The 10,955-nt window shown below is 43.4% G+C and overlaps 1 pseudogene; it reads right to left on the bottom strand.

Moving 5' to 3' along the window:
- Positions 1–1,968: 1,968 nt before the first annotated feature.
- Positions 1,969–4,032, bottom strand: LOC101420474 (oxidative stress-responsive serine-rich protein 1-like; annotated as a pseudogene).
- Between the last annotated feature and the right edge of the window lie 6,923 nt (positions 4,033–10,955).

The raw sequence follows: 10,955 nt of genomic DNA, 5'->3' as shown, positions 1-10,955 counted from the left end.
AGTACTCCAGTAAAAGGATTAAGATCCATTCTGATTAAGGTGGGACACACCTTAACTGAAGTAACCTCCTCAAAACATCCTACTTACAATGAGTTCACACCCACAATAATGGATTTGATTTAAAAACATCTTTTTCTGGGGTGCACACAGTTTCAAACCATCATACATCTCTCAGGTAGGGAGATAAAAAGAGGAGTGATTATTAGATTATATAGCATCACATAGGAAAACACTGGCAGGTTTCACAATATACAGTTTAAAAGAGGGGTAACCAGCCTCAGAGAAAACTCAAAGGTTAAGCCAGGACTCCATCCCTTGGAGCCTATAGAAGACTGTCCAGGTGAGCAGAAGGTGAGAGGATGAATAGACATCAGAGGTGGTGGACACCCTGGGAGGACAACCAGATCTTGAGCAAGGGAAAGCCAAAAAGGCAGGATCTGCATCCTGAGCTGCAGCTGCAGATTTCAGCTCCAGACCTAGCTGTGTCAAGGGTGCAAACCCAAAGGAAAATGATGTCATCCAGAGGGAGGCTGGGAGGGCACAGGGAGTCCAGGCACCTGAGGGAGGTAGCCATGCCCAGAGAATCTCCAGACTAGGATTTCAGTGGTCATGCCACAAAAGAGGCCTGCTGGACTCATTGCGGGTCTATCCTCTGGGACCTCTGTGGAAATCTGGGGCCCTTGTCACCTTCTCTTCCCTGCAAAATGTTGCTGGGGTTCTGGCTGAAGCTGCTGCCCACCATGTAATGCCCCACTCCTGGGTGAGTCTTGTTGACTGGCATCCATCCTACCCAGCTTCTTTTCCCCAAATGCCACAATTCTTGATTTAGCTTTTGCCAGGTGTGATAAAATTACAACTATATAAATATCATTCACAGGTGTGCCAGCCCATCCTATAATCTATTAGTTCTATTTATTTCCAGGAGACGCCTCTCTGAGCCCCCTACTCCTTACCCCACTCCAGCAGCTATCAGGGCACTCTGTTCTTGTACTGACCTTCCAGGAATTCCCTTCACCTTTGTCCTGTGAGGAAATCTGAGACCCTCAGTGATCTCAAAATGTCTTCACTATACCTTCACATTCATCTATTTGACTGATTTTAGAATTGTAGGTGGATAGTTCTTCTCACTCAGATTTGAAGGTGTTCACTGCATCTTCTAGCCTCCATGCTTCCATTGAGCTGACTGACATACTGCATTTGTCCTTTACATGCTTGGCCTTGATTTTCTGAATTGTTACTTTAAAGGAATCAGCTGTGACCCTTTCAACTCTGATCATCCCTATGGTTCTGCTTTCTTTCTTCTTTTTATGGCACTCCTGTTCATCACCTCCAGGATAAGACTCTCCTATTTTCCATCTTTTTATCTTTTAGTTTTTCCTTAGAGATATCCTTTATGTTCTAATTCTTCTACTGATTTTTATAGGGCAGCTCAGCTAGTTTATTATTACTGAATCTAAATCTTAGATTTCTGACTTAATAGTAATATAAGAAACCTTTAAAGACACAGTAAATCTTACATTATATCAGAGATCATTTAAATCAGTCATTAACTTCTAATATCTGGGCTGGCAACTACAGCATGACAAATGTTGCATCCAAGTACAAAACCACGTTTGATTTTCCTTGGCCACCAAATCTTAAACAGATCTGAAAAATGCATTGTTTTACAAACTTTTTTTATCCTATACCCATCACTTCCAGTCTCAAGTAATTATGATTTCTTCATCACCCAGGAACATTTCTAAATGAGAGAGTTTTTTTTTTTAATCTGCTTGCTTTGGTGGTATGTAAGAACACAGAGAGTAAGTTTAAAGAATAAGGATTAACTGAGATACCAAGAAATGTTTTTATTGCAAGTATAGTGAGCAAGAGATGTCTTCTCACACAAAGTGGCCACAGGGTCTGCCATTAACTCAGTCTCTCTGACAACCTTCATTGGTTTAAAACATATGAAGTAGCTTCTTTCTATCAGGTGTATATGATTTCTTCCATGTGGGGCATTTTCTTGGGAGTATACAAGTAACATTCCATGGGGCTTGATAGATCCTCAAGGTTATCTCATTCACATAGACTTTGGCATGCTCAGAACAGGAGCTGGGAGAGCCAGACAATTCTGACGTGGGGCGACTGAGATTAGTCGTTAAGTGTGGATCTTCATTCTGGAGCCAAGGAAGAGAACTTCTGCAAGCCTGAAAAGAATATGCTTCCATACCATACCATCTCTTACACTGGCACTCCTTGCCTATGCACTCACATTGCCTACCCTGGTTTAGCTTGGAAACAGACTGAAAGCAGAGAGAACATTGGCCTTGAGACTTGCTTGGGAGACTTGAGTAGCATCAGAGGAGTATTCTTTCTTACTCCTTGATGGGAGCCTTGGAACTGAAATTCTCAAAGGCTCAACAACTCCTCCTGTAAGATTAGCATTGAGAGAAGTAGAGCATTCCCCTGCACTTGAACTCTTTAGGGATTGAGATTCCCAGCCCACTGCTGCCATCAGGGCAGACAGTCTGGCTTTTGTGCTTGAGCTGGTTGCTGGGAGAAGAAGTTATTGTACTGCAATGTATAAACTTTGGACAGGAGACTTAGAATGTCGATGATGCTGGGTTCTCACTGCTTCTTGTGAAGACTTCCTTGTAGACCCATGCCAACTGTCTTTTTTTTTTTTTTAAGCTTTTATATCAATGTTATATTTCTCTTTTTTTTAATTATTTATTTATTTTTTTTTAAATTACATTAAAAAAATATGAGGTCCCATTCAACCCCACTGCCCCCGCCCCCCACTCCCCCCACAGCAACACTCTCTCCCATCATCATGACACATCCATTGCACCTGGTAAGTTCACCTCTGAGCATCACTGCACCCCATAGTCAATGGTCCACATCATAGCCCAGACTCTCTCACGTTCCATCCAGTGGGCCCTGGGGGGATCTACAATGTCCCATAATTGTCCGTGAAGCACCATCCAGGACAACTCCACGTCCCGAAAACGCCTCCACATCTCATCTCTTCCTCCCGTTCCTCACACCCAGCAGCCACCATGGCTACCCTTCCCACACCCATTCCACATTTTCTCTGTGGACATTGGATTGGTTGTGTCCATTGCACACCTATGTCAAGTGAGGGCTTAGATTCCACATGGGTACTGGATGCACTCCTCCCACTTCCAGTTGTAGACACTCTAGGCTCCATGTTGTGGTGGTTGACCTTCTTCAACTCCATGTTAGCTGAGTGGAGTAAGTCCAATAAATCAAAGTGTAGGAGCTGAAGTCTGTTGAGGCTCTGGGCCTGGGTGTCATATTATCAGTCCAGAGATTCAAATCCCCTACATATATCTTAAACCCAGCACCAACGACAATTCCAATAAAGTAGCATGCAAGTCTTGTGAAAAGAGATCCCCTCTGAGTCCAATTCCATCACGCAGAAACACCAGCTCCAAAGAAGGGCCATCTGTCATGGCAGTGAACCCCTTCTGCCATGACCATAGAACCCGTGGGTCTCTTTATCCCTCAAAAGAACCAATATCTGGGGTTGTATCTACCTTATCTGTCTCTTAGACTCTGTTCAGTTGTACATAGGGGTATTCCTTCTGACAACCTCCAGACTTTTTTTTAGAGACTCACAGCCTTATAATCTCATTTCTCCTTTCCATTTCCCCCTTACATTAGGTCAGACAGCTTCCCGAAGTCATGTTATTATATGTAGACAGGGATATTCTGCTGATCTGCATTGAACCTTTAATTCAAGGTCATTTTCTAATTGCATCTTCAGCTGGTATGTGGTAGTGATCCCTCAGTGCCAGGGAGGCTCATCCCCGGGTGTCATGTCCCACGCTGGGGGTAATGCATCGCATGTACACGCTGAGTTTGGCTGTGAGAGTGGCCACATTTGAGTAACGGGTTTTTAGGTTTGGTATGATCTGCAGCTGCTCTAACACTTGTGCCGTCTTCAACAGACAGAAATGTATCCATTCTTAATTTCTTGAAAGCAATTTGTAAACTCTCCTCTCCATCCTTGGCTTCAGATTTCATTGTGAAAGTTTTTACACTACTATGGATGTTCTTATTAATACTCTGCACAGCAGGGACGCTCCAGTGATCCGGTCTTGTCAGTTCAAAATGTCTTTCCCCAGATGAGGGCGCCTGACTTTCTTCTACTGAATTTTAATTTGACTACCATATTTTTAATTTCCTAAAGCTCTTTCTTGTCCACTGGTTGTTGCCTTTTACCCACTCTTTTACTTCTAACTTACTTGTATTACTCATATCTTTATATGTAATGTGGGTTTCATGTAGGCAACACATAGCTGGGTCATGTTTTTTTTTTTTTAAAGATTTTTTAATTTTTTATTTATTTAATTCCCCTCCCCTCCCCTCCCCCAGTTGTCTGTTTTCTGTGTCTTTTTGCTGCGTCTTGTTTCTTTGTCCGCTTCTGTTGTCGTCAGCGGCACGGGAAGTGTGGGCGGCACCATTCCTGGGCAGGCTGCTCCCTCCTTCGCGCTGGGCGGCTCTCCTTACAGGCGCACTCCTTGCGTGTGGGGCCCCTACGCGGGGGACACCCCTGCGTGTCAGGGCACTCCTTGCGCGCATCAGCACTGCGCATGGGCCAGATCCACACGGGTCAAGGAGGCCCGGGGCTTGAACCGTGGACCTCCCATGTGGTAGACGACACCCTAACCACTGGGCCAAAGTCCGTTTCCCATGTTTTTTTATTCAACTTAAAAATATCTGTCTTTTAATTGAGGTGTGTCTTGAATTGAGACTTTTGTGAACCCCAGAAAATTATGTTCTTAAGCTAACCACTTCTATGCATGAAGGCCTGTTGTATATGGGAACTTAGATTGGATTCAGTTAAGGGGCCTTTTGATTAGATTGTTTTTATTAGATTGCTTCAGTTAAGGGTCTTTGATTAGATTGTGGAACCCTTTAATTGGATTGAATTCAAATGGGGTCCTTTGATTGAAGTACTTCAGTGGGTTGGTTCTCAGGGTGGATCTTGCCTCTGTACTTTTTTTTTCAACTGACTTTTTATTTCAAATTTTTAAAGAACAATCATGCATATCATACAAGATTCCCATATATCACCCCAACCAACAACACCTTACATTGTTTTGTGACACATTTGTTACAAATGATGAAAGAACATCATCACAATGTTACTGCTCTCTGTAGTCCATAGCTTATATTGGGTGTGTTTTTCCCACAAACCATCCTATTAACACCATGTATCAGTGTAGTATATTTGTTCATGAGAGAATGTTCTCATATTTGTACTCTTAACCAGAGTCCATCATTCACCATGGAGTTCACTGTGTTATGCACTTTGTACAATCCTTCCAAAGTGTACATTCAGTGGCTCTCAGTTTCATCAGACTGATACTGTCATCAATGTGCTGTTAGCACTTCAGTGAATTGTGATCCGGTGGGGTCTCAGCTCTCTTGCTGGAGCCCTTTATAAACAGAGAAGAAAGCCTCCACTTTACCTCCTATGTGAGAGAGTGTTCCAGGATTGCCTGCAGACACAGAAAGACAGAGAAATTCCAAGAGGTGAGAGAGAGGCCAGAGGTGAGAATCAGCAGCTGAAGCAACGAAGAGAGGGAGAAAACGAGCCATATGCCTGATCACCCACTGCCAAGTTAGTGGAGAAAGCGAGCCTGGAGATGGCAAAGACTGGCCATCATTTTGCCTTGCCACATCAGGAGTCCAAGATCACCAGCAGTCGACTTTTGGTGAGATACCATCTCTGATAATGCCTTGATTTGGATGTTTTCACAGCCTTGGAACTGTAAGCGTCACCCTAATAAATTCCCATTATAAAACCCAAACCATGTCGGGTATTTTGCATTGGCAGTCTTTAGCAAACCAAACAAACCAAACTAAAACAAATGTTTAAAGTATTTACATTTAATGTGATTATTTATATGATTTGGTTCAATCTACCAACTTGATATTTGTTTTCTCTTTGTCCTGTCTGTTCTTTGTTCCCTTTCCCTCTTTTTCTGCCTTCTTTGAATTAATTGAATATTGTTTATGATTCTATTTTATCTCCCATCATGGCTTATTAGCTATAATTCTTCATTTTGCTTATATGCTCTTTAATGTCAATTCAGGGTTTATGGTAATATATTTACCTTCAGGTGATAGTATACCACTTCAAAAATACTATGTGTAAGAACTTTACCACAATATACTTCCATTTCTCCCCTTCCAGCCTTTGTACTTTGCTGTAATACATTTTACTACTACGTACATTATAGTCCCCATAATATTATTCTTATTTTTTCTCTCCCCTTCCTACCCCCCCCGCCCCCGCAAAGTTACCTGCTCTCTGTGTCCATTCACTGTGTGTTTCTTCTGTGACTACTTCTATCCTTATTCACTGTGTGTTTCTTCTGTGACTACTTCTATCCTTATCAGTGGCACAGGAAGTGTGGGCGGCGCCATTCCTGGGCAGGCTGCTCTTTCTTTTCACGCTGGGCAGCTTTCCTCACCGGCGCACTCCTTGCGCATGGGGCTCCCCCACGCGGGGGACACCCTTGCGTGGCACGGCACTCCTTGACCACATCAGCACTGCGCATGGGCCAGCTCCACACGGGTCAAGGAGGCCCGGGGTTTGAACCGCGGACCTCCCATATGGTAGACGGACGCCCTAACCACTGGGCCAAAGTCCGTTTCCCTGTGTTTCTTTTTGTTGTGTCATCTTGTTGTGTCAGCTCTCCGTCTGTGCGGTGCCATTCCTGGGCAGGCTGCACTTTCTTTTGCGCTGGGCGGCTCTCCTTAAGGGGCGCACTCCTTGTGCATGGAGCTTCCCTACGCGGGGGACACACCTGCGTGGCACGGTACTCCTTGCATGCATCAACACTGAGCATGGGCCAGCTCCACACGGGTCAAGGAGGCCCGGGGTTTGAACCGCACACATGGACAGCTGACGCAGCAAGATGACGCAACAAAAAGAAACAGATTCCTGTGCCGCTGACAACAACAGAAGCAGACAAAAAGAACATGCAGCAAATGGACACAGAGAACAGACAACTTGGGGGAGGGGAGAAATAAATAAAATAAATCTTTAAAAAAAAAAAGGGACTGGGAACTGAACCCAGGACCTCCCCTGTGGGAAGCAAGTGCTTAACAGCTTGAACCGCATCCATTCTCCCTAATTTTTTAAAGATTTATTTATAAATTCATTTACTCCCACACTGTCCGCTGATTTTTTTTTTTCTTTTCTTTTTTTAGGAGGAACAAACCCAGGACCTCCCAATGGGAAAGAGGAGCCCAATCACTTGAGCCAGCTCCAATCCCCACTTGTTGTGTCTCTCATTGTGCTTCCTTGTTGTGTTGTCATCTTGTTGCATCAGCTCGCTGCACCAGCCCACCTTGTCAGCTAGCTGACTTACTCGTCTTCTTTAGGAGGCACCCGGAACTGAACCTGGGACCTCCCATGTGGTAGGCAGGCACCCAAGGGTTTGAGCTACATCCACTTCCCCCTAATTTATTTTTAGAGTGCTGAGAACATGACTTAGGGGCTTTCCTATGAGAAAACCAAATGCAAGAGTTTTAATGCATGACTTAGTAAAACCTCTTTTGGAATTAACTGATTATTTCTTTGGATCTTGGGTATATGTGAATTGTGAGCATAGGTCAGACCTCATACTCACAAGACACTACTTGAGTTCATCATCTTTTTAAAAAATCACACTTTTAGACTAGATTATAAACATAAGCAACATGTGTAAAGAATATAAGCTCCGTTACAAGTTCTGGAATTTAAACCCACTCTAAGTGGGATAGTGATATACATTAAAGTCAACTAATAAATGTTCAGAAGAATGAATTAAATTCTAAAGACTTCTAGATGAGACTTCAATAGTTCAGTGTACCATTGATTGTACACTTTGGATAAATAGTATGCTTTATTAATATGTATCAATAAAAATATATAAATATATTTTTAAAAAACAGTAGCAGGAAGTGGATGTGGCTCAAGAGTTTGAGTGCTTGCTTCCCACATGGGAGGTCCCAGGTTCATCCCTGGTGCCTCCTAAAAAATCAAACAAGCAAACAAACAAAAAACAACTCAAGGGAGCCAATGTGGCTCAGTGGTTGAGTGCCAGCTTCCTACATATGAGGTCCCAGGTTTAATTCCTGGCCCCCGGTACCACAAAAAAATAAAAAAATTTAAGAAGTAAACAATAGCTTTTTTTTTTAAAAGGTTTATTTATTTATTTCTCACCGTCCCACCTCCCCCCCCCCCCATTGTCTGCTCTGTGCGTCCTTTCATTGTGTGTTCTTCTGTGTCTGCTTGTATTCTCATTAGGAGGTTCCAGGAACCAATCCTGGGACTTCCAGAGTGGGAGAGGGGCGATCATTCTCTTGCACCATCTTAGCTCCCTGATCTGCTGTGTCTCTTATTGTCTCTCCTCTGTGTTTCTTTTTGTTGCATCATCTTGCTGCGCCAGCTCTCTGTGCAGATCAGCACTCCTGCATGGGGCAGTACTCTGCGCAGGTCAGCTCTCCACATGGGTCACCTTGCCACACAGGCCAGCTTGCCTTCACCAGGAAGCTCTGGGCATCAAACCCTGGACCTCCTGTATGGTAGACGGAGCCCAACTGCTTGAGCCATATCTGCTTCTCAACAATAGCTATTTTTAAAAAAATCAAACCTAAGTATTTCCACTGTTTTTCCACTAGCTTGTCAACTTAGTTTAATATTTTAACGAAGAGAATTTTACTGCAGAGGTGAGTAAAACTTTCTCTTTCTTTATTGCCTTAGGGCATTAATTTCCAAACCTGGCAAGGCATAAGCTTTCAAATGGATTTCCATGTCCTATCGCTGGAGATTCTGATTTAATAAGTCTGGGACAAAGCTCATGAAACTGCATTTTTAAAAGCTCCACAGGTACTTCTGATGTACAGTCAACTGGGAATCACTGTTCTAGAGAACAAATTTCAGATCAGTTGTATCCTCTAAGGTCTATTCAGTTAGCTTGAATATGAGCTCAAAAAACATACTTTGAAAACACTGAATGTAACACCTTGATGGTTGGCAATTGACATCTCTGGATCTCAATTTCCTCATAATCAAAAGAAATGGCTCAACTCAATGACTCCTGTGGACCTCTCCCATTTTATGGCTCCATGTGCACTTAGACCTGTGCCAAACCAGTGTAAACTACAATGTAAACTATAATCCATACTGTGTAGAAGTGCTCCAAAATGTATTCATCAATTGCAATGAACATACCACACTAACGAAAGAAGTTGTTGATGTGGAAAAACTGGGAGGTGTGGGGAGTGGGGCATATGGGAATTTCCTATATATTTCTAATGTAACAATTTGTGTGACTATGTATCTTCTAAAAATAAATAAAAAATATATTTAGAAAAAGGAAATGAAGAAGGCATACACACAAAAAAAGTATTATTAAGTGAGAATTAAAGACCTTGGGGGCGTCAGAGGTATGTGGCCAAAATGATTACTTTTAAAAAGATAAATAGGTTTGTCTACAGAAGAAAGGAGAAAGGAAAGGTAGAAGAGGAAAACTTACAAGCATCCTGTAGAAGTATGAGAGTGAAGGCATACCAAAAGAAGGGGGAGGGGGGGAAACGGACTTTGGCCCAGTGGTTAGGGCGTCCGTCTACCACATGGGAGGTCCGCGGTTCAAGCCCCGGGCCTCCTTGACCCGTGTGGAGCTGGCCCATGCGCAGTGCTGATGCGCGCAAGGAGTGCCCTGCTCCACAGGGGTGTCCCCCGCGTAGGGGAGCCCCACGCGCAAGGAGTGCACCCATAAGGAGAGCCGCCCAGCGCGAAGAAGGGAGCAGCCTGCCGAGGAATGGCGCCGCCGCTAATGACCACAGAAGCGGACAAAGAAACAAGACGCAACAAAAAGACACAGAAAACAGACAACCGGGGGAGGGGAGGGGAATTAAATAAATAAATAAATAATAAAATTAAATTTAAAAAAAGAAGGGGGAGGGGAGAGGAGGAAATGCTAGAATGTAAAAGATGGCTATGTGAAGAGGCTGAATAATGAGACCAAGAAAATTGGGGAAAATCTTATGATAGGAATCACAAAGATGGAAGAACCTAGAAATGAAATTTAAAAAAAAAAAAAGATAATAGGCTCATATAAAACATATAAGATTAAAACAGTGTTATATGTAGATAAAACTGTGCTATAGATTAAAGGAGCTGCAAGTTCACGTATTAGGAAGAAGTGTTATTTCAAAAAGATAAGCAAATGGTATAGAAATGACAATCTAAAAGTTGTGGTGGCGGACTTGGCCCAGTGGTTAGGGTGTCCTCTACCACATGGGAGGTCTGCGGTTCAGACGCCGGGCCTCCTTGACCCGTGTGGAGCTGGCCCATGTGTAGTGCTGATGCATGCAAGGAGTGCCCTGCCACACAGGGGTGTCCCCCGCATAGGGGAGCCCCACGCGCAAGGAGTGCGCCCCATAAGGAGAGCCACTCAGCGCGACAGTAAGTGCAGCCTGCCCAGGAATGGCACCGCTCACATGGAGAGCTGACACAGCAAGATGACACAACAAAAAGAAATACAGATTCCTGTGCCGCTGACAACAGAAGCAGACAAAAGAAGACGCAGCAAATAGACACAGAGAACAGACAACTGGGGTGGGAGGGGAATGGGAGAGAAATAAATAAATAAATATTTAAAAAAAAAAAAACTGCTATGCAGAGGTAAAAAGGAAAACTCACAAATACAGAGAAACTAAACAGCATACCCTCAAACAACCAAGGGGTCAAAGAAGAAATCAAAAAGAATTAAGAAATATCTTGCGGTGAATATAAGAACAAAACCACATACCAAAACTTAAAAATTTACTGCAGCAAAGGCAGTGCTGAGAATAAATTTACAGCTCTAAATGCTTACATTAAGAAGGAAGAACGACTTCGCTCTCCAGCCAGGACAACTGCAGACCTATCTTGCGCGAACCGC

The sequence above is a fragment of the Dasypus novemcinctus genome, chromosome 9 (assembly GCF_030445035.2).
Source record: "Dasypus novemcinctus isolate mDasNov1 chromosome 9, mDasNov1.1.hap2, whole genome shotgun sequence".
Taxonomy (NCBI): domain Eukaryota; kingdom Metazoa; phylum Chordata; class Mammalia; order Cingulata; family Dasypodidae; genus Dasypus; species Dasypus novemcinctus.
The sequence above is the reverse complement of the archived record's forward strand: the minus strand, read 5'-3'. Positions and strand labels throughout refer to the sequence as shown.